The sequence below is a fragment of the Schistocerca serialis genome, chromosome 9 (assembly GCF_023864345.2).
Source record: "Schistocerca serialis cubense isolate TAMUIC-IGC-003099 chromosome 9, iqSchSeri2.2, whole genome shotgun sequence".
Lineage (NCBI taxonomy): Eukaryota > Metazoa > Arthropoda > Insecta > Orthoptera > Acrididae > Schistocerca > Schistocerca serialis.
The window spans coordinates 495,358,106-495,385,393 of NC_064646.1; the positions used below are offsets into that span (position 1 = coordinate 495,358,106).

Below are 27,288 nucleotides of genomic sequence, written 5' to 3' on the forward strand. Positions count from 1 at the left end.
AATTAAAATCATTACTTTTTAATTTTCACTACGTAATAAATAATACATGATAAACTGCCTAATGCAACTGTTTACAGCCAGGAGACATGCAATATGACAAAATATTTTACACCGAGATAAAAACTTAAATGAAGAAATTTCATGCTCACATTTAAGAATCTATCCACGGCAATGGGGTGCTGCTATGACATAAAGAACCAACTTGCATGGTGTGTAACTGTAAAGGATTATTCATAATTCAGTGAGACACGTCAATCCACGATAAGCAGCAGCACAAAAGTCTCAGTTACTTAGAACATGACAGTCTTGTGTCAGAAAGTTTTTAAATATCAAACTGTGGCTAACACCACCCTGTGATAGATGCTTCAACCAGATTAAGAGGAATTTTATTTTGTCAGTACTAGTTTAGAACAGCAGGGAAGGTAAATCTGCTCTGGTTTTAAACAGAATGTTTGTTTGGAAGTATGATACTCTACTAAAAAAAAAAAAAAAAAAATATCGTGGAGACGAGTGCTATTAAGTGAAGTTAAAAACCCATTTAACTTTATTGCAGTGTCACCAGTGGTCAAATTGTTTTTTCTATAGAATTCATTTTATAGACTCAATGCCTTCACTGTTTAGTGAGTTGTCTCCTTTATTACCAAATGCTTTAAATTTTGCCAGAACTGTCTTTGACAGTCTTAAAGTAATAAATCAAGCATATTTGTAAATGGCCTAAATGTTTCCATAAACAACTCTTTGTGGAATGTGTTTACACCTGTACAAAAGAAATGTTCCAAATCACATCATTTACTATGAATATAAAGTAAGATGAACAAAATCGACTAATTTAATGACACTATGATATACACTCCTGGAAATTGAAATAAGAACACCGTGAATTCATCGTCCCAGGAAGGGGAAACTTTATTGACACATTCCTGGGGTCAGATACATCACATGATCACACGGACAGAACCACAGGCACATAGACACAGGCAACAGAGCATGCACAATGTCGGCACTAGTACAGTGTATATCCACCTTTCGCAGCAATGCAGGCTGCTATTCTCCCATGGAGACGATCGTAGAGATGCTGGATGTAGTCCTGTGGAACGGCTTGCCATGCCATTTCCACCTGGCGCCTCAGTTGGACCAGTGTTCGTGCTGGACGTGCAGACCGCGTGAGACGACGCTTCATCCAGTCCCAAACATGCTCAATGGGGGACAGATCCGGAGATCTTGCTGGCCAGGGTAGTTGACTTACACCTTCTAGAGCACGTTGGGTGGCACGGGATACATGCGGACGTGCATTGTCCTGTTGGAACAGCAAGTTCCCTTGCCGGTCTAGGAATGGTAGAACGATGGGTTCGATGACGGTTTGGATGTACCGTGCACTATTCAGTGTCCCCTCGACGATCACCAGTGGTGTACGGCCAGTGTAGGAGATCGCTCCCCACACCATGATGCCGGGTGTTGGCCCTGTGTGCCTCGGTCGTATGCAGTCCTGATTGTGGCGATCACCTGCACGGCGCCAAACACGCATACGACCATCATTGGCACCAAGGCAGAAGCGACTCTCATCGCTGAAGACGACACGTCTCCATTCGTCCCTCCATTCACGCCTGTCGCGACACCACTGGAGGCGGGCTGCACGATGTTGGGGCGTGAGCGGAAGACAGCCTAACGGTGTGCGGGACCGTAGCCCAGCTTCATGGAGACGGTTGCGAATGGTCCTCGCCGATACCCCAGGAGCAACAGTGTCCCTAATTTGCTGGGAAGTGGCGGTGCGGTCCCCCACGGCACTGCGTAGGATCCTACGGTCTTGGCGTGCATCCGTGCGTCGCTGCGGTCCGGTCCCAGGTCGACGGGCACGTGCACCTTCCGCCGATCACTGGCGACAACATCGATGTACTGTGGAGACCTCACGCCCCACGTGTTGAGCAATTCGGCGGTGCGTCCACCCGGCCTCCCGCATGCCCACTATACGCCCTCGCTCAAAGTCCGTCAACTGCACATACGGTTCACGTCCACGCTGTCGCGGCATGCTACCAGTGTTAAAGACTGCGATGGAGCTCCGTATGCCACGGCAAACTGGCTGACACTGACGGCGGCGGTGCACAAATGATGCGCAGCTAGCGCCATTCGACGGCCAACACCGCGGTTCCTGGTGTGTCCACTGTGCCGTGCGTGTGATCATTGCTTGTACAGCCCTCTCGCAGTGTCCGGAGCAAGTATGGTGGGTCTGACACACCGGTGTCAATGTGTTCTTTTTTCCATTTCCAGGAGTGTATTCTACCCAGTTACTGGCATTAGTTTTGAGCCATGCAAAGCACATTATCTCATTGTAACTAAATATATAGCACTGCATTCAAGTGCATGAGGACCAAATGTTTGAAATTTGAGCTTTGTGAGACCCCACTAAATGGTGTTAAAGTAAGTGATAAAATGACCACTGATGATTCTTTTAAAACATGCCCTTACTACGCTATTATACGTTTATAATAGTAGGTGTGAATCCAGAAAAGTGAACAAGTATAATGTAACAGTTCTGCTTGTTTGTATCCACTTAAAATAGACTTGTTCTACTTTCAGTGAAAGGCTAAACAACAGTTATCAATACTCTGAACCACATCAAGGACAAACAAACAGTACCTGAAACACACATGAAAACTCAATTAATACCTGTACACTCATTTTGCGGTTAAATTGAACATGTGGAGTGTAACATACGAAGTTTAACACACACATTTGTCCAAAAAACATTTTGGAGGACTGATTATAGATCCACAATATCACAAATAATTTGACTAGTGGATCTCCTACTCAAGATTGAAACATTTAATAGCAAAATTTTATCATCATTCAGTCTGCCTGTAACTATAGTGACCTCATTGTGGCTTTTCTGAATTGCTTTAGCTCATGAAGTTTTGCTCATGACTCACAGAAGAATTTTGATTATCATCATCTTTTGCTAGAAAAAATGTTAATGTTTTAGATAATATATCGTGCATCTCTGTTATTTAGGCAAAGATTCCATTTAAATTTGTCATATCTGCCATTGCTAAATGTATTCATCCTTGTTTTACAGATACACCTCATCAGAAACAACTAACAGGAAAAAGTATTGATCTTTGGAAACTTCAGCTACAGATGCACCTTGTCAGAAACAACTAAAAGGAAAAAGTATTGAACTTTGGAAACTTCAGCATGTATAATCAGTATTTCATGATTTTGAAAATATGGCAGAGTGCCTCAGGATTTTTAACAAAATACATACAAAATTAAGGACGATTACTGTAAATATGTAAACAGCAAAATTTTGTGCATTATCTATAGAAATATTAGTCATGCTCATGAAAAGTAGGCAGCAAAAAAAAAAAATCACAAAACTGGAAAACAATGTATTATTGAAAGATTGAGTACTTTAAGAAACTGACAACTGTTTTGTAAGATAAAATTTTTACCTATTTCATACACTCGCAATATCTTCAAAAGCAAATCCTTAGTAAATTTGTCACCAATTCTGACAGAATAATTATTTAATTTCTTGCAATCAAAATATTTGAAAGTCAGCTCAAGAAAACTGAAGGTGAAAATAAATTCCACTTATAGTGATCTTGAACTAAACAGATAATTAATAATGGTGTAGCATTGCTGAGATAAATGTAAATCATCAGTGCCACTAAAATGATAATATGTTTCTCCAGAAAACATCTGGAAGCTGGTCTACTATTTCTTCAATAATTAGTTTGCAATCATTGCTTCCCTTTATTTTTTTCACTGAAATAATTTCGTTCAGTAGTTTCACAAACAGGTGTGCATTTTTTTTTTTAAAGATTGCAAAACAATTTTCCCCCATTTCTTTTTAGCTCACACAATTTATTTACTTTGTTGCTTTGATGCAGCCCAGCTTCCAGGTATACAACAGTTCAAATTTAGGCATTAACATGGAAGGAGGTTGGCTCCAGAGAAACTATATCCTTATTGGTATTGTTTCTCTCCAGCAGATCAAGGAAACAGATGAGAAACAGTGGAGCAGTAATGGATAAAGAATTAAAACAGTCCAGCCATAAAGTATCACACTGCCCTATTTAGGGCTGAAATTGATTACTTTTACTTTATATACACTTTGCTATGCATTTTTTCTCCACTACTGAATGTGCTCAACAATACTCCAACTACTGTACAGTAATGTGGCCATTGTCTTTACACTTAATGCCATACTGATAGTAGACATCAATGAAAGTGCAGCTAAATGCATAACAATTAGGTGATTTAAGGATCAAGTTTTTAAAGAAAAAAATTAAACTAAGACCATACTCTTGCACAGCCATGCTACATTGACAACTGTCTAGGTGGTAGAGATATATCTGTGTAAACTGCTCACTACATTAAGAATACCCACTTTAAAAATTTCTTGAGAGCAATGAGTTATTTTTTAGCATTCAGCAATGATGCATTCATTCCTAACAATGACACAAGTACAAAGTTATATAAAAAGCAATATGCCTGTAGCACAGTATCTAGAGGCAAAAAATGTACTCTCTCCTCGCACCAAAAGCATAGATCAGCATCCTTGATTAAATGAACAGACGAAAGGAAAAAATCTTCAGTTGGCTATCAAAAAGAAATTGAGACACAGAATAGCTGACACAGCTTACCTTCAGGAGGTGTCCATAAAATCCTATCATTTCAAAAACTCATAAGAATTCTTAGAGACAGAATTGTAGTTTGTTCTAGAATGTTTACTAGCTCTCAAAGTTTGTTACTTTGTCCGTCATTGCAGGTTTTACTGTGAGTGCATCAAAATGGTGACAGGCCAGCAGAAAGCACAATGTGTCATCTTATAATTTAGTGGAATAGGACAGTAAAAAATGCAGGGTATGATTCCACATACATCGGAGATTGCGATATAATTGTGCAATGTTTATGTGAAGCTATATACAAGCAGAAGTTTAAAGTGTAACACTGCTAGCTTACTGTATCTATGAAAACTAGTTGACTTACTATAAAATTAAACCAGTAGTATTCAACTGTGATCAATTTACAGGAAGACTGTACTACAAGCTAAACAATATGTTAAACCAAATGTAAACACATGCTGATATTATCCTTTGTAGGATTAATGTAGAATTAACATACAAAAGAATAAATGAACAATGGAAAATACAGAGAGAGAGAGAGAGAGAGAGAGAGAGAGAGAGAGAGAGAGAGAGAGAGAGAGATTGTCACTGGTGACTGTGATTGTGAGTGTGGGAGCGCACGAGCGAGCGAGTGAACATTTTCCTTCCTTTTCTGAAGGAGGCTTCAGCCAAAAGCTCAGTGTGCTCAGTGTCTTAAAGCTTTTTTGTTATGCCTGTCTGCAATTCAATATGTTAGCTATGAGTAGCATTCTATCCTTTACATAACTATTAATATACGAAAGAGTAAAAGCAGTAACGATAAAGCCCATTGTCAAGATACCAGATTCATGTTAGAACCAAGTTATACTGCAACTGTAAAGAAATTTACAGAAATAATTAAAATATTGTTACTGATGTATAATTCGTGAAATTTCATTATGAAAACCGAAATATTTCATTATACTAATTATATGGACGATGTAGTCATGATTTCCAAAGTTAAAATCCATAACCAGTTTTATGAAAGCATAAAAATTTTGATTTAGAGTTCAATTATGATCAATTTAAACAATATGTAAAGTGATTATGCAACTGAGGCCTGTGAGAGGATCAGCAGATGTAAGCGTAAGGCCCATATCAGTTTTATCTGTGAAGTGATGCAATAAAAATCTTTAAAGTGTTTCCTATGTTTCAACTACATTATTTATTGGTGAACATATTGCAAAGTGCCTGTCAAAGGATAGATTGAACCCAGAAGCTATCTTAAGTTGAGGAACTATATCAAGAGCGAGTCACACACCTCAACGTCTCTGTAATAACAGCAAGCTAAGTAACTGAAACGTTTTAATCTGCCACGCAGAATGCAGAGCTGTGACAATAGTACTGTGGAAGTACTGATGCTAGAATGAGGGCACCACTGACAAAAACAAGCCTAATGTGGCAGTTCAAAAACTTTAGATAGGTAGGCAGTGTCAAAGACTTTCCTCAAAGTGGACACCCCCCCCCCCCCCCTCCCCTTCCCCCAACTACCCAAATTCCTCGAGTGCTTGTTATCGGATACCAAGCTCCATTTCTAAGCAGTACCCAGAAGTCTATTCATCGCGCATCTCACAAACTGCAAGAAGTGAGATGAACTCTCCATACGATGTTACGTAGGTGGTTATCACTTTTTGTATACAAAGTGCAAATGGTCCAAGCATTGCAGCCACACAATTGTCCTCTCTGGTATGCATTCATGCGTTCTGTGTCGGCCTCCACAGAAGTTGACAGTGACTGCTTATTTTCAGATGAAACAATCTTTCACATTTCTCGACAAATGAATCACCACATCATCATGATTTAGGGCTCCAAACACCTACAAGTGGAAGTGAACAGATTCGTGATAGCCCAAAGCTTACTGTTAGGTGTGGCGTAATGCACAATAGGTCCATTTTTATTCACAGAGAACACTGTAATGAGAAATGTTTATTGGGCAATACTCGAACAGTTACTGTTGCCACAAATTGGAGTGCCGCAGCCGTCTATTACCTTCCAGCACAATGCTGCACCCCAAATCGGAGATTGAACACGTGGGGTGTGCCAAATGACATTTCCCAGGAGGTGGTTGGGTTTCGACAGTCCCGTCACACAGCTCTCACGCTGTCCTGATTTCACATCATTAGACGTCCTCTTGTGGGGTTTCTGGTGTGTTGCTCACACTGACACAGGGAAAACAGTGATCAAATAATCAATAATTAACTAACCAAGAAAAGATACATCCGCTGTTATCACCATTACAATGACTCACAGTTATAAAGACTCTGCTATTATGATTCCAGAGTCTGACAAAGTAACACAATTAGAATCTTCACTTATAAGGGAAATAGTCTCAGTCCGATGAAGCTGTCCTCAATAACACCAGTGTAGGAACAGAGAAGTCCATCCCTGATACAGTCCAACTGCAGCAAGGGAAATGATGACGAATGTCAAATACGACAGCACCAGCCCTACAGTGGACTTTGACAGAGTCCTAAGATGACGGGGGGGGGGGGGGGGGGGGGGGGAGCAGCACCCACCCGGAGGCTAGAAGAGGCTCTCAGAGCCAGAAGAACTGACTCGTGCAGCTCTGGTGTCGACCATTATAGTGGCCTGCAGTGGAATACCTGCACTATTTTCTAGTCACGCGTGTGGTGGGTGCGAATAGGTCCCTAGGAAGTGGCAGCCCCAGCTAGCGCCGGTATGCCATCCAGTTTCCGCTCGTTATTGCGACAGGGTGAGATCGTGACACTGAGGTTTGCAGGGACCAAGTGGGCTGTACACGTGGCTTAGGTGTTAGAAGGGTTGTCGACTGCTTTTGCAAAGATCTCCGGTAGTTGTGTCAATGAAATGGATACAATACCAGTCAATGAAAATTGCTACCCAATGAGCACAAATCATGAAGCAATCAGAACTGTCAATGCAGCAATGCTCACCTGCACACTGGCAGGACTCTTATGATGCCTCCGTGTTCTGCAACTGACAAGTGGAGCAAACACAAATTCTATCGCAACAGAAAAAAACCTCTGAGAACAGCTATATGTTTTATAACAAACCACAATGCTCTATCTCTAGTAGTTTTTAAGTTATGATTTTTTGAAATAATAGCATGACTGTGGGCACACTGTACTGCCAAAACACACATATAAAAGTAAAAGTGCTACACTTCCTAGATGTCTTCCTTCAGGGACAAGAGAGGGGCAGGTTATGTGAGGTTAAAAAGGGAGGGCAGCCAATTCGAGATGCTAGGATGGAAGGGACCCGCTCTTGTCCTTGCACCTTGATTCAGCCTTCCTTCCTTTTTTAACCTTGCCTGGCCTATTCTCTTTCTTCCCTGAAGAAACAAAGCTAGGAAGTGCATCACTTTCACTTCTACACGGTGTCCCAAAAAATCACTGATAATGCTCAGTATGTTGTGCAGAAAGGCACAGTGATTGGTTTTAGACACTGGGGGCATCAAAAACTCTGACATGAGCATGCGTTTCACTTTACATCTGTAAGCCCGACCCAAGTAGCATATTATGCTGTCTACAGAACAAATGGGCTTCAAACTACATACTTTTTATGTCAATGCAGAGCGTACATCAGCAGTACTGAGTCTCACTCGAGAGCCAACACGTGCAGCTGTCTGAAGCATTCCATCGCTCCGTGGACTCGAGCCATATGGTCCTCTGATGACATCGCAGGTGTGCCGTACACCATACTCCACATTCTAACCCACAGGAAATAGTTGAGAGGTGTCAGATCTGGTGACTGTGCTGGTCGTGGAGCTTGTCCACTTCCACCAATCCATTAGTGGGAATATGCTACATTGAGCTGATCTGCACATCAATTTCAAAGTGTACTGGGGCTCCATTAAGTTGCAGCCCCATGTCCACCCAAACATTTAGTAACACTACATCCAATATGGTAAACAAAATATCTCTAATACATGAGAGGTAGATGGGTCCTGTTAGTCTGTTTGGCAGCAGATATGGCCTAATGATACGGTCACCAATTATCCCAGCCCAGATAGTAATATCAAACCTGTGTTGATGGTTTTAAATCACTTGCACATGCGAATTTTTGCTTGCCCAAACGTGCATATTGTGCAAGTTTAACATGCCATCTCCAGTAAATGTGCATTCATCTGTAAATAGCACTGATCTCGGGAATTGTGGATGGAGTATGCACTGTTGTGAATACTACTGCACAAACTGTACCCATCACAAGTAATCCTCCTCTCGTAATGAGTGGACTTTCTACAGATGGAGCACTGCTCATAGACATGCCGCAAAGCACTTTTCCCCACATGCAGCACCTGTGCCACCTGTCGAGAGTCAGCACATCCTCCTCCAGCTGTAGTGTTCCAGCCGTGTGTGGATGAACTGCATCAGATTTTGGCATCTACCAGAGGACAAACAGTATGCTGGGGATAGTATTAGCAAGTACCAAGCACAAAGTGCTACAACTTTACTGTATAATGGACACAACTCGGGTAGAAAATACCTACATGCAACTTTCTGGCTTCTCTGAAGTCTCTCGATGGCGACAATGTGGAATGATGTGGGTTCATCTGTTTGCAAAATATTCCGTGGACTATCTTGCAGCAGCTCTCCCATTGCAATCTGCTTTGCCATGTGCAAGCACTATGTCAGTCATTTCCCCAGCTGTGTACAGGTACATGTCGCACTGCCGTCAACAATGTCGCAAAGTCTGCAGTAGGATGGGCACAAAGGCTGTGTGAAGGAATGTGTAGCACATGTACAGGAATGTTGTTATGCTCAGGTCTTCCATCCCCTGTACTCAGATGGCTAGGAGGTTGAATATCTTCCGTATTCAAATACCAAACCGAATCAGAACAAACCATCACAACTGTCTGTTCTCAGACTGATGCTCTCCACTGCCCAAGCTGTGCATTTCCAGATACGAGTTCCTCCTTGAAAACTGACCAGTTTTCATTCCCACATAACATACTAAGCATTGTCAGTGATTCCTTGGGACAGCCTGTATGTTTGTGTGTATTGGCAGTATTACACATTTCACCCTCAAATTAAGTATTAGCCAGCAACAGTGTCTCATAATTTATTAGTTTCCCTGAAACAATTGAACTATAGAATAAGTAGAGAACATTTTCATACAACAAGTCAGATCAGCTCCAAAAAATTCACCACATCACAATCGCTTTTTATTTTTACTTTACAAATGAAAATTTGCAGAAATGTTCATCGTACAATATTTGCAATGTACAATATTCACAAACAGTCGCATTTCATTTGTGGCAAGATCTGTGTGCGTATTGACAACTTTAGACCTTACATTCTGACACAAAGCGATTTAATCCAAGATATAACAATTAAACTCTTTGGTTTAATTGCCGGACCTGATCTCAGACTGGTTGAAAGAGAAATGAGGAGCCAGAAATTTTCTTGAGTCTGCAGATTAACTTTACTTTTTTTGTATGTATCTCCAGTATTTCATACAAATCAAATGGAGATACTTTCACGCCAAAAAAAGGAGAAACCCATTTAATTTGATGTGTAAGTGGACCATACTTCATGACCCACAGTCAGAATGACCAGTCTGGAGTCTCTCCATATGGAATTGTATTGTAGGCATAATAAAAACAGTAAGTGTTGTTTTAATTTTTTACATTTTGAAACAATAAGACAAATTTTATGGACACAGACCTAGAATCAGGAGATTTATAATTCAAATGATTCAGTTTAAGCCATTCTTATGCCAAATGTTAAAAGTTAATGTGCTGAGAATGTAATCTTTCATTAGCAACAAAAGAAATTAAGATGCTGATCCACAATACTACAGTGCAGAAGCTATGCTGTGGCACCTGTATATGGTGAACTGTTCAGCAACTCTTTATCCAATGCCTTACCAACACTGTCTTCATCAGCATCACACAGTGGGAAAGGGCTGCTGGATCGGAGGGATTTCTGCAATTTAGTGATCCGATCGGACTCTGTGGACAGGATGGGGAAAGGATGGGACTTTCAACAAAGTACAACCTTCTCAGTTGTTAAGAAACACACAGATAAATACGATAATCTCTATTATTTTTGTCTCACTAAATCACAAGAGAAGAAGGAGTCCCCTTCCAGAAGGTATGCTTGCAACTAATTCCAAAGCTGCTGTACCACTTAACGTGTGAGACAGCAAATTTACTACAAACAATTCCTGAATCACATAATTCTGCATGTGTACACTGAAATGTTTGTTAAAGAAATTGGAGTACTGATAAAAAGGTGAAATAATATTTATTTTTTTGACTGCTACCATAGATGAAAAACACATGAATATACACAGTGCAGTTAAGTAAACAATGAACTATTCTGTTCTCAAGTACTGTAACTGACATACTATGGCATAATATCTAAAATTAAAAAAGGGGAAAAAATGGTACTCATGGCACAATGAAGAAAGAAAATTCAATTACGAAGGTAGGTGCTCACCTATGAGATTATCATATTTATCCGTATTAGAAGATTACAAGCTCATTAAAAATTTTATACATACATATCACAGTTAAGTTCTTTCCACATACCAAACCTTTCTTAAGACATCATGGGGACACTTTTATAAGGGGATTACACTACTGAGCAAGGAGACCGTCTTTTGAGATTCCCGGTCTGAAGACAGGATGGCAAGTGTACTGCATCAGTGCTGTTGGGGAACTGAGAGGGGGTTGCAAAGTTTGTTTGCATGAGACAGAGATTTCTCGTTTGTGAAAGCGATAATGTGATGGATCCTCTTCATGAACTCACGACGGTTTATCGGGTCTCTTCTGTAAAAGAGTTTTAGTGTCACACACACACAAAATATGCAGTCTAGTACAACCCTCCTAGGCAGAAATTCAGTGGGAGGTACTCTATACAGAGACATTCCACAGAATATGCCCAGAGTGCAGATACAGAGGAGATTGACATAATTAATTATTGTATCCCACAAATCAAGGAAAATAATGCTTCCTTATCAGAGAGATACTGTAAAGATAGGTTTTAAATTTCTCTCTTCTTGCTGCAATCTGGGCACATTCCATTTTCAGGTCTATGAACTGACCAAAGTAAATTTTAACTACATATAACATGAATATGCACTACAAGCCAGCACTGCCATGGAACAGAACTTACAAGTGTCATGTGTGTCCCACATATAATCTGAGTAGTATCACAAAACACGCAGTTGGCCATGTGGGTGATGCCCAGTTCTACTGAATCACATCTGTGACTATCATCAATCCACATTGTTGTCTCAATATCACAAAAGAAAATAAATATATGGCCTTAGTTTCTCCTGGCGTATACAATGCTCAAATAATTTACGGGAATGCAGCCATGTAATGACGTCAACCACTGCCAATACTTTAAAGGGAGCACACCATTGAAAATAGCATCGTGTGCTCCTGTCCAAACATCAGCAGTTTTCGACAATGTCGCCCAGCTGCATTCCCATAAAATATTTGAAAATAAATATATTTTGCGGCAAGTCAGTTCTGACACACAATAGTGCTAGCTCTTTTTTCTCATTGAGACACACAAACAATACAGCTAAACATACTTAAGGAGTGGGCAGCACCACACACACACACACACACACACACACACACACACACACACACACAGCAACTATTACAGTGATACCAGTATTACTTACCTGGTGACAAAGTTTATTTGCCATTAAAGAGGATTCAGGTGTTCTACAGCTCCAACAGACAGACACAGTTAAACAGTCAAGGAGACAAAGCAATATGGATTTGGAAGACTAATTTTGGATAAAAAAGGATTCTACTCCAGCATGAACTGGACATTTGTCTGTACCAGTCCTGCTCTAAAGCCATGTGCAATTACCTAAACGATGAGAGTGAACAGCTTTTTGAATCACATACACACAAGAAATAAGCACAGAAGTGATATCCTGTTCTAATTAACTGATACAACAAGCAGTTTATTTGCCAAACATTTTGTTTTTCTGTGGGCTTTTCAGAAAGAACATCTTTTCTTCTAACTACAGCATAGTATAGACATATGAAAATTATTCACATCACATGACACCAACATGCAATCCACTGTTACTGTTAAACGGCTAAATGAGCCTAACTGTGGGAATTTAAAAAAAATCTGCATTGCACACTGATTGTGCAACTCCGTGTAAAAATAACAAGACACAAACGACAGTGGCATATTTGAAAAGAAAAGTTTAACAAAATAACACTTCTGTGAGAAGGACAGTTGCTACTCACCATATAGCAGAGAAGCTGAGTTGCAGATAGGCACAACAAAAAGACTGGCAGACTGACTACTGAAGCTAGTCTGGTTTCAGTAGCCATAGTGTGTTGTCGTGTGTGTGAGAGATATCTGAGTGAGTGAGTGAGAGAGAGAGAGAGAGTGTGTGTGTGTGTGTGTGTGTGTGTGTGTGTGGTCTATTTCCAACAAAGGCCTAGTTGGCCAAAATCTCACTTTCTGAGAGTCTTTGTTGAGCCTCTCTCCAACTCAGCATCTCTATTGTATGGTTAGTAGCAATTACCCTTTTCATAATATTTTTACATTCCATCCTGGATTTTCCATTCTTTGAAAATGACATTTCTTTCTGCTTGGCTAGTCACTTTTGTGAACATATTAACATAGTTTCAAGAAAGTCACCTTCCCTTTTTCCATTTCCTGCTATCAGCCATGTGTACAGAGAACCAAGCAACAGTACCCAAATACAAGAAGAGATTATTGCAGTTTCATTATCAGACTTACTGAGCGAAGGCTGGGGAGGAAAGTGCAGCTCCGTAGAGGAAAGAAATTAGCATTACTGAAGATGAGTGGAGAAGCAATGTTTTAGTTCACACCCCCAGAGTATTAACGTACCTTAATTGGAAACAAAATCTAAGTACACTGAGTAGGGAAACAGGTGCGCATCTTCTGTCTGATGTCCTGCAGCAGGTTCAGTAATGAGGTATTGTATATCAGCACTTTCATCAATAATTCTGTGGCCATTCTTCATGGGGGTCACGCCACTGTAAAATGCTGAACTAAATATACAGCTCAGCTGAATAATAGGGGTACAAAGATTTCATTTAAATTATGGAATAAATGCAGGTTAGTCAATTTTTGTTTCATATGTAATGCAAAACCTCTACACATTTGAACGTGACCAAACTGGAGGAGCAGGGGTGGGGTAGGGGGAGGGGGGGCAGCATGGGAGAGCTAATGATTTAGAAGAAGACCAAATGCTAGTAGTTCCAGATCAAAATGATTCATTCAAAAATCCAGAAGAATTTGACCAGTGACTGATGTTGACTGCACTCTAATTTTGATTAATAACTGAGACTGATTAGGTTTGCAGTCCACCAATGTCAAGTACATCAAGCATTCGCACTGAAAAACATACTAATTTTGGCGATCTTGTTGTGGTTTATTAGCAGTCATTCAGTTCCCTGCTCTACCTAGTCTTCAATTTCAGCCACATCACTGATGATGTACCATAATATGATACGCTTTTACCACCACCAAGTTCACTTTTAAGGTTTTATTAAACAATGGAAATGCCAGGTAGGAATATTGACAATGTAGGAAAAGACAGACTGCTGTTTACCATAAAGGTGAAACATTAAGCTGCAGACAGGCACAGTTAAGAGACACTTACACAAAGCTTTCGGCCAAAGCCTTCATCAGAAAAAGGCTGTAGAGTTGGTGGTCACGTGTGCGTGATGTGTGCTTGCTTGTGTGTGTGAAAGGTGTGTGTTTCTCCTTCTCTGATGAAGGCTATGGCTAAAAGCTTTGAGTAAATGTCTTAATTCTGCCTCTCTGCAACTGAAAGTGTCATCTTTATAGTAATTTGAAATCTATCTTTCCTACATTGTTAAGGTTTTATTAACTTGTTTCATTAGTATTCTATTTTACCACTTACTTTTCTTGTTAAATTGATGAGAACAGTCATTTGCCAACACAAAATTAGTGTCCTATAAGCATAATTCCAAACAGAAAAAAGCACTTGGGAAATAAAGATGTATTTTTAAAAAGTGGCTTACTTGCAGTCTTTTCAAATTTTGCAGAGATTTATGATGATGGCCAATAAAAATTACAGATATTGTCTGTTGTATAACATAATACACACTAAACTCTTGCTAATCTGGCCCTCAGTAATCCAGCCCACACCCGGTCTCTAGCTGCTCACGCAGAAATTACACTGATATTAATGAATTCTAATGCGCAATAATGTTGTCAGCCAATTACAATGTAAAACAATAGTATACATGTTTGAAATTGTGGCTTTCTTTACAGTTCAGTGTCATGGCCTCTAAAAGGAAACACATTATGCTATACCTCGAGCAAGACTTCTAAATTAGAGGCGAGTTGAACTGAGGATCTTCACAGAACACTTTTGCTGCCAAGTACAGTGTCAGACGAGCAACTATTTACGAGCAAACTTTAAATGATGACGAGATTGCCAAAAGTGTACAGGAAAGTTATGATAAAATTTATGAAGAACAGGACATCAGGAGGAGAGAACATGAAGACATCTGACACTGCTGAGGCTGAAGCTGTAGACACCTTCCTGAAGCACATTATGCAACAATCAGAAACATGCAGTACCAAAGTAATGCTTGTAAAGCCATCGTGTGATAAAGCACACTGCCGTCGTGTATCATCATTGCAATAACTAAAAATATGGGATACGCTTCGAAGTGAGTGATATTTCTGTGTATTTATACAAATGAGAACTAAGTTTTCTAACTTGGGATACAATAAAGTATAATCCATAAATTTAAGACACCCTCAACAATCTAGCACCTGTAGGTGCAAGGAATGGCAGGATTAGTAAGAGTCTAGTGTATATTCATACTGGACCAGAGGAAAATGTCTACTGGAAAATATTAAATTTACTTGTCAAGATAGATTTTATTGTTGGCTAATTAGCAGTGTGGATGTCTGCCATGGAGCATAAACACACACATGGTTTATGGCCTGGCCACTGGAAATTGAAGCAGAACGCCCAAAGTTTCAGAAAATGGTTACCTATGACGTGTCAAAGAAGGTCACATATTTCCCAACTGTTAGCCTGTGTTGGTGTTCCCGATGAAATGCTGCTCTTACAAGCCTACTGGGCACTAGAATTCCCATTTCAACTTAGTATACCTTTACACCGATATCTACATCCACATCCATGCTCTGCATACTGTTGTGAAGCCTGTAGCAAAGTGTACTTCTCACTGCAGTACATACTATGGTTTCTTCCTGAGCAATACTCACATAGAGCACAGGAAGAATGCCTGTCAGCCAAATCACTTCCTACCATCAAACCTAATAGTACCAAATTGCTTTCCTCCCTGAGCATAATAATACTCAGTTCTCAGTCCAAACAATTCCATAAAAACAATCTGAAGCTTATTCCAAGAACTGAACCCCTCAACTACAAATTACAGAAACTATCCTAGTCAACAAACTACAAACCATTATAAGAGTCTGTGATGGTTGCTGCACTAATTAATATAATTTTACAGGTCTTTTTGTATCATTAATTGTACAACTTCACATATTTTTGCTTAAACCATTGTCATCAAAATCTGTCAAATAAGAATAGGAACAAATGATATCCATTGTAAAGTATGTGACAACTGTGTTACAACTTTTTTGTTTTTATACAGTTGTTATTATAGAAGAGAATGGCAGATATTATTACAATGTACAGAAGAACCAAAACTCACATGCTCTGTCATCACAGTGTGGCTCTTTGCATTGGCTCCATACATTTTTTCGTAGAAAATGGATATCAAAGAATGGCAGTTTGACAACACTATAACCATGCATAGCAAATACCTTCAATAAATACAGTGCATCTGTGTTGCCCAGCAAGTATAATAGGTAGAGCTTTCTGTTTGAATACTCAAATTTGAGTGTTTGAGTCCAGCTACCGATGTATTTTTTTTATTTTCTAATTTTACAAAGTGACATTGTCTGTGGTTGCTTAATTATTATACAGGAATTTCAGTAGGTCTTATACAAAACAGGTGCAGTTACAAGTTTTCAAGTGAATCATGCTGACAACAAATCTGAAAGCATGGGGTTGTACGCATAGATGAAAACAGAGTAAACATTTATATGCAAAATACATTTTTAATTTTAGTCTCATTTTGGTGTTAGTATTAAGTAATTGTATACTTTTTTGTATAAGTTCTGCTGTAAGTGCTGTGTAACAACTTAGAAGCCAGATACCATGTCACACAGTCTAAAGATATAAAATTAAATAAAAAATAAAAAAATTATTCCTATACAGGGCTGGATTGAGAACAATTTTCACTTAGCATCTGGCACCACCACCCCTTTTTTCTTGTGCAGTTTCACCTGTGTCAGTTTTTTGCTACTAACTGTGACACACCCCACATGCAAATCAGGCACTTGGGTGCTTCTCTCAACTTGGCACTCCAAGTAATGCCTCGTGTTGCTCGGACCTTAAACTGGATCAGCTACTAGACTCTTAATCTAACCAGAATTCTAATGCAATATATAGACTTAACTAATGGGGCATATTTTGGTTCACCCTATGTAGTAAGGGCATCAAAAATTTTAAATTAACATTGAGGGTAGACACTGGTATTATTGTGTTTACTTGGCATGTTGACATTGGAGCTGTCACCATATACAATGCAGCTAGTGGCCAAATTAGCCACACTAGAGGACAGGTAAACATCTACTCCGATGTGGCCTGCCAATCTCACTTTCAACCAGTATGTCTTTAAAGTCGTCAAAATATCAGTTTCATCTGAAATAATTTTGTTCATTAAGAAAGCAGTGTGTGTTTCTCTTACTGGGAACAAAGATATTTGCTTCTTCCAGTACATTTAAAACAGCTTTTTGGCACCTTAGGTAAAATTTTTAAACTGCCTTGGTATATTTTTACACCCTTTGTTTATTGTAATATAAAATGATTATTATAGTTTATAGAAACCATTTGCAAAAAACAAAGGAGTATTATGTGCTCTCTTACCTAATGTATATTAAAATGGTTCCACCATGGAGTTCCACAGTAATTTTTATTGATTTATTTATAGGAAATTTCAGATCTTATGTTTGAATTTTGACAAGAAAATCACATTGCAGTTATGTCACCTAATGGCCACAGTTGTTTCATTTATGGCAGGCTGCCACACTAAATGGTTAGCATCAGTTCATGGAACGGCTATAATTGGAATGACAGATGAGATACTTTCTATTAATACCCTTTTAACGTGGTATTTTTGCTGTGTTTTATTTTATGTATATTGTATGTCTCTAAAATTTAGTGCTATTTATAGAACTACTACTCATTTGTTCCTTTCTTATTTGACAGATTCTGTTGATTTTTCAAGTTTCATAATTACTAAAATTAAAAAGTGTTCAAGACACAGAATTATATTATTCCTCCAAATTAAATTAAGCCTGTAGTGTTCCTGGAAGTAAAGGAGGCATATCCTATTTGCTGAAGATGTGTTAAGTTCTCTTTGAGTAGGTCTGAAATATTAGTGGTACATTTTTATATTGTACATAATCTTGTTTTGTGCAATTAATGTAAACTGAAAAAATTATACATATCAATTAATTTAAGTCCGTTGTTCAGGGCACAACTCTGGTTAGGCAATGTTTGTGCTGTATTGCAAACAAGATAGGTTTAGCCTGGAGATCTGAGAAGCATTGTTGGCAGTGTTGATCCAGTTTTTGTCACAACAGGTTATTGTTATTACTGAATAATTTCCTGTACCTTACCTCTTATTACTTTCTCTTTCTTTTTGCTGCTATCCATCTTTCTATCTTTAATCACGAAGGATTTTTTTAACATTTTGATTGATAGAGATTTGTTTCCCATTCCCTCCACAACAAAACGTCATCCAAAATTGTAGTGAATGCTTTCTCAGGAAATTATTTTGAACAATTTGTTATGAGGCCACTCATAGCGTAAATGGTTGCAAAAGCATACTTGACCTCTTAGCAACAAATAATCCTGAACAAATAGAGAGTATCATGACGAATACAAGGATTAGTAACCTTAAGGCAGTGCTGATAGGCTGAATACCATAACACCCACAACCAACAAAAAGAAATGCAAGGTACAGCTATTTAAAAAAGCTTATAAAAATGCTCTTAACGCCTTTTCAAGAGACAGTCTTCACTCCTTCTGATCTGATCATGTAAGCATATAAAAGATCTGGAATGATTTCAAAGAATCAGGAAAGAGGGAAGGAGAGGGAAAGACGAAAGGATGTGGGTTTTAAGGGAGAGGGGTAAGGAGTCATTCCAATCCCGGGAGCGGAAAGACTTACCTTAGGGGGAAAAAAGGACGGGTATACACTCGCACACACACACATATCCATCCACACATATACAGACACAAGCAGACATATTTAAAGACAAAGAGTTTGGGCAGAAATATGTCTGCTTGTGTCTGTATATGTGTGGATGGATATGTGTGTGTGAGCGAGTGTATACCCGTCCTTTTTTCCCCCTAAGGTAAGTCTTTCCGCTCCCGGGATTGGAATGACTCCTTACCCTCTCCCTTAAAACCCACATCCTTTCGTCTTTCCCTCTCCTTCCCTCTTTCCTGATGAGGCAACAGTTTGTTGCGAAAGCTTGAATTTTGTGTGTATGTATGTGTCTGTTTGTGTTTCTATCGACCTGCCAGCGCTTTCGTATGGTAAGTCACATCATCTTTGTGTGTGTGTCTATATATATATATATATATATATCATTGTTTTTATATATAATTTTTCCCACGTGGAATGTTTCCTTCTATTATATATATATATATATATATATATATAAAAAAAAACAATGATGAGGTGACTTACCAAACAAAAGCGCTGGCAGGTCGATAGACACACAAACAAACAAACACAAACATACACACAAAATTCAAGCTTTCGCAACAAACTGTTGCCTCATCAGGAAAGAGGGAAGGAGAGGGGAAGACGAAAGGAAGTGGCTTTTAAGGGAGAGGGTAAGGAGTCATTCAAATCCCGGAAGCGGAAAGACTTACCTTAGGGGGAAAAAAAGGACAGGTATACACTCGCACACACGCACATATCCATCCACACATACAGACACAAGCAGACATATTTAAAGACAAAGAGTTTGGGCAGAGATGTCAGTCGAGGCAGAAGTGTAGAGGCAAAGAAGTTGTTGAAAGACAGGTGAGGTATGAGTGGCGGCAACTTGAAATTAGCGGAGATTGAGGCCTGGCGGATGACGAGAAGAGAGGATATACTGAAGGGCAAGTTCCCATCTCCGGAGTTCGGATAGGTTGGTGTTGGTGGGAAGTATCCAGATAACCCAGACGGTGTAACACTGTGCCAAGATGTGCTGGCTGTGCACCAAGGCATGTTTAGCCACAGGGTGATCCTCATTACCAACAAACACTGTCTGCCTGTGTCCATTCATGCGAATGGACAGTTTGTTGCTGGTCATTCCCACATAGAATGCATCATAGTGTAGGCAGGTCAGTTGGTAAATCACGTGGGTGCTTTCACACGTGGCTCTGCCTTTGATTGTGTACACCTTCCGGGTTACAGGACTGGAGTAGGTGGTGGTGGGAGGGTGCATGGGACAGGTTTTGCATCGGGGGCGGTTACAAGGATAGGAGCCAGAGGGTAGGGAAGGTGGTTTGGGGATTTCATAGGGATGAACTAACAGGTTACGAAGGTTAGGTGGACGGCGGAAAGACACTCTTGGCGGAGTGGGGAGGATTTCATGAAGGATGGATCTCATTTCAGGGCAGGATTTGAGGAAGTCGTATCCCTGCTGGAGAGCCACATTCAGAGTCTGGTCCAGTCCCGGAAAGTATCCTGTCACAAGTGGGGCACTTTTGTGGTTCTTCTGTGGGGGATTCTGGGTTTGAGGGGACGAGGAAGTGGCTCTGGTTATTTGCTTCTGTACCAGGTCGGGAGGGTAGTTGCGGGATGCGAAAGCTGTTTTCAGGTTGTTGGTGTAATGATTCAGGGATTCCGGACTGGAGCAGATTCGTTTGCCATGAAGACTTAGGCTGTAGGGAAGGGACCGTTTGATGTGGAATGGGTGGCAGCTGTCATAATGGAGGTACTGCTGCTTGTTGGTGGGTTTGATGTGGACGGACGTGTGAAGTTCGCCATTGGACAGGTGGAGGTCAACGTCAAGGAAAGTGGCATGGGATTTGGAGTAGGACCAGGTGAATCTGATGGAACCAAAGGAGTTGAGGTTGGAGAGGAAATTCTGGAGTTGTTCTTCACTGTGAGTCCAGATCATGAAGATGTCATCAATAAATCTGTACCAAACTTTGGGTTGGCAGACTTGGGTAACCAAGAAGGCTTCCTCTAAGCGACCCATGAATAGGTTGGCGTACGAGGGGGCCATCCTGGTACCCATGGCTGTTCCCTTTAATTGTTGGTATGTCTGGCCTTCAAAAGTGAAGAAGTTGTGGGTCAGGATGAAGCTGGCTAAGGTAATGAGGAAAGAGGTTTTAGGTAGGGTGGCAGGTGATCGGCGTGAAAGGAAATGCTCCATCGCATCGAGGCCCTGGACGTGTGGAATATTTGTGTATAAGGACGTGGCATCAATGGTTACAAGGATGGTTTCCGGGGGTAACAGATTGGGTAAGGATTCCAGGCGTTCAAGGAAGTGGTTGGTGTCCTTGATGAAGGATGGGAGACTGCATGTAATGGGTTGAAGGTGTTGATCTACGTAGGCAGAGATACGTTCTGTGGGGGCTTGGTAACCAGCTACAATGGGGCGGCCGGGATGATTGGGTTTGTGGATTTTAGGAAGAAGGTAGAAGGTAGGGGTGCGGGGTGTCGGTGGGGTCAGGAGGTTGATGGAGTCAGGTGAAAGGTTTTGCAGGGGGCCTAAGGTTCTGAGGATTCCTTGAAGCTCTGTCTGGACATCGGGAATGGGGTTACCTTGGCAAACTTTGTATGTGGTGTTGTCTGAAAGCTGACGCAGTCCCTCAGCCACATACTCCCAACGATCAAGTACCACGGTCGTGGAACCCTTGTCCGCCGGAAGAATGACGATGGATCGGTCAGCCTTCAGATCACGGATAGCCTGGGCTTCAGCAGTGGTGATGTTGGGTGTAGGATTAAGGTTTTTTAAGAAGGATTGAGATGCAAGGCTGGAGGTCAGAAATTCCTGGAAGGTTTGGAGAGGGTGATTTTGAGGAAGAGGGGTGGGTCCCGCTGTGACGGAGGACGGAACTGTTCCAGGCAGGGTTCAATTTGGATGGTGTCTTGAGGAGTCGGATCATTAGGAGTAGGATTAGGATCATTTTTCTTCGTGGCAAAGTGATACTTCCAGCAGAGAGTACGAGTGTAGGACAGTAAATCTTTGACGAAGGCTGTTTGGTTGAATCTGGGAGTGGGGCTGAAGGTGAGGCCTTTGGATAGGACAGAGGTTTCGGATTGGGAGAGAGGTTTGGAGGAAAGGTTAACTACCGAATTAGCGTGTTGTGGTTCCAGATTGTGTTGATCGGAATTTTGAGGTTTTGGAGGGAGTGGAGCTGGAAGTGGGAGATTGAGTAGATGGGAGAGACTGGGTTTGTGTGCAATGAGAGGAGGTTGAGGTTTGCTGGAAAGGTTGTGAAGGGTGAGTGAGTTGCCTTTCCGGAGGTAGGAAACCAGGAGATTGGATAGTTTTTTGAGGTGGAGGGTGGCATGCTGTTCTAATTTACGGTTGGCCTGTAGGATAATGCTCTGAACAGCCGGTGTGGATGTGGGAGAGGAAAGATTAAGGACTTTTTTTAAGGATAGGAGTTGACGGGTGTGTTCATTGGCTGAGTTGATGTGTAGGTGAAGGATTAGGTGGGTGAGGGCAATGGATTGTTCAGTTTGGAACTGGTATAGGGACTTCACCTACACATCAACTCAGCCAATGAACACAACCGTTAACTCCTATCCTTAATAAAAGTCCTTAATCTTTCCTCTCCCACATCCACACCGGCTGTTCAGAGCATTATCCTACAGGCCAACCGTAAATTAGAACAGCATGCCACCCTCCACCTCAAAAAACTATCCAATCTCCTGGTTTCCCACCTCCGGAAAGGCAACTCACTCACCCTTCACAACCTTTCCAGCAAACCTCAACCTCCTCTCATTGCACACAAACCCAGTCTCTCCCATCTACTCAATCTCCCACTTCCAGCTCCACTCCCTCCAAAACCTCAAAATTCCGATCAACACAATCTGGAACCACAACACGCTAATTCGGTAGTTAACCTTTCCTCCAAACCTCTCTCCCAATCCGAAACCTCTGTCCTATCCAAAGGCCTCACCTTCAGCCCCACTCCCAGATTCAACCAAACAGCCCTCGTCAAAGATTTACTGTCCTACACTCGTACTCTCTGCTGGAAGTATCACTTTGCCACGAAGAAAAATGATCCTAATCCTACTCCTAATGATCCGACTCCTCAAGACACCATCCAAATTGAACCCTGCCTGGAACAGTTCCGTCCTCCGTCACAGCGGGACCCACCTCCTCTTCCTCAAAATCGCCCTCTCCAAACCTTCCAGGAATTTCTGACCTCCAGCCTTGCATCTCAATCCTTCTTAAAAAACCTTAATCCTACACCCAACATCACCACTGCTGAAGCCCAGGCTATCCGTGATCTGAAGGCTGACCGATCCATCGTCATTCTTCCGGCGGACAAGGGTTCCACGACCGTGGTACTTGATCGTTGGGAGTATGTGGCTGAGGGACTGCGTCAGCTTTCAGACAACACCACATACAAAGTTTGCCAAGGTAACCCCATTCCCGATGTCCAGGCAAAGCTTCAAGGAATCCTCAGAACCTTAGGCCCCCTGCAAAACCTTTCACCTGACTCCATCAACCTCCTGACCCCACCGACACCCCGCACCCCTACCTTCTACCTTCTTCCTAAAATCCACAAACCCAATCATCCCAGCCGCCCCATTGTAGCTGGTTACCAAGCCCCCACAGAACGTATCTCTGCCTACGTAGATCAACACATTCAACCCATTACATGCAGTCTCCCATCCTTCATCAAGGACACCAACCACTTCCTTGAATGCCTGGAATCCTTACCCAATCTGTTACCCCCGGAAACCATCCTTGTAACCATTGATGCCACGTCCTTATACACAAATATTCCACACGTCCAGGGCCTCGATGCGATGGAGCATTTCCTTTCACGCCGATCACCTGCCACCCTACCTAAAACCTCTTTCCTCATTACCTTAGCCAGCTTCATCCTGACCCACAACTTCTTCACTTTTGAAGGCCAGACATACCAACAATTAAAGGGAACAGCCATGGGTACCAGGATGGCCCCCTCGTACGCCAACCTATTCATGGGTCGCTTAGAGGAAGCCTTCTTGGTTACCCAAGTCTGCCAACCCAAAGTTTGGTACAGATTTATTGATGACATCTTCATGATCTGGACTCACAGTGAAGAACAACTCCAGAATTTCCTCTCCAACCTCAACTCCTTTGGTTCCATCAGATTCACCTGGTCCTACTCCAAATCCCATGCCACTTTCCTTGACGTTGACCTCCACCTGTCCAATGGCGAACTTCACACGTCCGTCCACATCAAACCCACCAACAAGCAGCAGTACCTCCATTATGACAGCTGCCACCCATTCCACATCAAACGGTCCCTTCCCTACAGCCTAAGTCTTCATGGCAAACGAATCTGCTCCAGTCCGGAATCCCTGAATCATTACACCAACAACCTGAAAACAGCTTTCGCATCCCGCAACTACCCTCCCGACCTGGTACAGAAGCAAATAACCAGAGCCACTTCCTCGTCCCCTCAAACCCAGAATCCCCCACAGAAGAACCACAAAAGTGCCCCACTTGTGACAGGATACTTTCCGGGACTGGACCAGACTCTGAATGTGGCTCTCCAGCAGGGATACGACTTCCTCAAATCCTGCCCTGAAATGAGATCCATCCTTCATGAAATCCTCCCCACTCCGCCAAGAGTGTCTTTCCGCCGTCCACCTAACCTTCGTAACCTGTTAGTTCATCCCTATGAAATCCCCAAACCACCTTCCCTACCCTCTGGCTCCTATCCTTGTAACCGCCCCCGATGCAAAACCTGTCCCATGCACCCTCCCACCACCACCTACTCCAGTCCTGTAACCCGGAAGGTGTACACAATCAAAGGCAGAGCCACGTGTGAAAGCACCCACGTGATTTACCAACTGACCTGCCTACACTATGATGCATTCTATGTGGGAATGACCAGCAACAAACTGTCCATTCGCATGAATGGACACAGGCAGACAGTGTTTGTTGGTAATGAGGATCACCCTGTGGCTAAACATGCCTTGGTGCACAGCCAGCACATCTTGGCACAGTGTTACACCGTCTGGGTTATCTGGATACTTCCCACCAACACCAACCTATCCGAACTCCGGAGATGGGAACTTGCCCTTCAGTATATCCTCTCTTCTCGTCATCCGCCAGGCCTCAATCTCCGCTAATTTCAAGTTGCCGCCACTCATACCTCACCTGTCTTTCAACAACTTCTTTGCCTCTACACTTCTGCCTCGACTGACATCTCTGCCCAAACTCTTTGTCTTTAAATATGTCTGCTTGTGTCTGTATGTGTGGATGGATATGTGCGTGTGTGCGAGTGTATACCTGTCCTTTTTTCCCCCTAAGGTAAGTCTTTCCGCTCCCGGGATTGGAATGACTCCTTACCCTCTCCCTTAAAAGCCACTTCCTTTCGTCTTCCCCTCTCCTTCCCTCTTTCCTGATGAGGCAACAGTTCGTTGCGAAAGCTTGAATTTTGTGTGTATGTTTGTGTTTGTTTGTTTGTTTGTGTGTCTATCGACCTGCCAGCGCTTTTGTTCGGTAAGTCACCTCATCATTGTTTTTATATATAATTTTTCCCACGTGGAATGTTTCCTTCTATATATATATATATATATATATATATATATATATATATATATATATATATATATATATATATATATATATATATATATAATAGAAGGAAACATTCCACGTGGGAAAAATTATATATAAAAACAATGATATATATATATATATATATATATAGACACACACACAAAGATGATGTGACTTACCATACGAAAGCGCTGGCAGGTCGATAGAAACACAAACAGACACATACATACACACAAAATTCAAGCTTTCGCAACAAACTGTTGCCTCATCAGGAAAGAGGGAAGGAGAGGGAAAGACGAAAGGAAGTCGGTTTTAAGGGAGAGGATAAGGAGTCATTCCAATCCCGGGAGCGGAAAGACTTACTGCTTGTGTCTGTATATGCGTGTGTGTGTGTGTGCGCGCGCGCGTGTATACCCGTCCTTTTTTCCCCCTAAGGTAAGTCTTTCCGCTCCCGGGATTGGAATGACTCCTTACCCTCTCCCTTAAAACCCAAATCCTTTCGTCTTTCCCTCTCCTTCCCTCTTTCCTGACGAGGCAACCGTTGGTTGCGAAAGCTAGAATTTTGTGTGTATGTTTGTGTGTCTATTAACTTGCCAGCGCTTTCGTTTGGTAAGTCACATCATCTTTGTTTTTAGATATTTTTTTTTCCCCACATGGAATGTTTCCTTCTATTATATATATATATGACACATAGGTAGCACAGATTAGGAAAATATTGGTTCCTGTGAAATGCAACTAGCTCTTTATACTCATGACATAATGAGCGCTACCGACAGGGGATGTCAAATTGACTCCATATTTTCAGATTTCCAGAAGGCTTTCAACACCGTTCCTCACAAGTATCTTCTAACCAAACTGTGTGCCTATGGAATATTGCCTCAGTTGTGTGACTGGATTCGTGATTTGCTTTCAGAAAGATCACAGAACGTAGTAATTGACGGAAAGTAATTGAGTAAAAACAGAAGTAATATCCGGCATTCCCCAGGAAGCGTTAAAGGCCCTCTATTGTTCCTGATATATATTAATGATGTAGGAGACAATCTGAGTAGCAATATTAGATTGTTTGCAGGTGATGCTGTCGTTTAACATCTTGTTAAGTCATCAGATGACCAAAATGAATTGCAAAATGATTTAGGTAAGATATCGATATGATGCAAAAAGTGACAATTGACCCAGAATAAAGAAAAGTGTGAAGGCTGTAAATTCAAGTAAATACTTAGAGATTACAATTACAAATAAACTAAATTGGAATGATCACATAGATAATGTTGTGGGTAGAGCAAACCAAAGACTGTGACTCATTGGCAGAACACTTAGAAGGCGCAACAGGTCTACTAAAGAGACTGCTTACACCACGCTTATCCGCCCCATCCTGTAGTATTGCTGTGCCATTTGGGATCCGCATCAGGTGGGACTGACGGATGACATCAAAAAAGTTCAAAGAAGAGCAGCTCGTTTTGTACTATCGCGAAATAGGGGAGATAGTGTCACAGACATGATAAGTGAATTGGAGTGACAATCATAAAAACAAAGACGTCTTTCATTGCAATGGAACCTTCACATGTAATGAGAATCCCCATTTTTCTCCTCAGATTGCAAAAACATTCTGTTGGCACCCACCTACATAGGGAGAAATGATCATCATGATAAAATAAGAGAAAGTAGGGCACAGAAAAATTTAAGTGCTCATTTTTCCCACACGCCGTTCAAGAGTGGAACAGTAGAGAAACAGCTCGAAGGTGGTTCATTGAACCCTCTGCCAGGCACTTTATTGTGAACAGCACAGTAATCTTGTAGATGTAGATAGATGTACC

At 41.4% G+C, this 27,288-nt stretch overlaps 1 protein-coding gene and 1 long non-coding RNA gene across 3 annotated transcripts in view; one reads left to right on the forward strand and one right to left on the reverse strand.

The window, feature by feature from the left end:
* LOC126418919 (uncharacterized) overlaps positions 1-3,396 on the forward strand; it is a 90,037-nt gene extending 86,641 nt beyond the window's left edge. The window contains exon 3 of the long non-coding RNA XR_007575908.1: positions 3,071-3,396. This is a non-coding gene — a long non-coding RNA (uncharacterized LOC126418919). The remainder of the gene's footprint in view (positions 1-3,070) is intronic.
* Positions 1-27,288, reverse strand: part of LOC126418916 (proline dehydrogenase 1, mitochondrial-like) — a 288,058-nt gene that overhangs the window by 32,569 nt on the left and 228,201 nt on the right. The window lies entirely within an intron of this gene.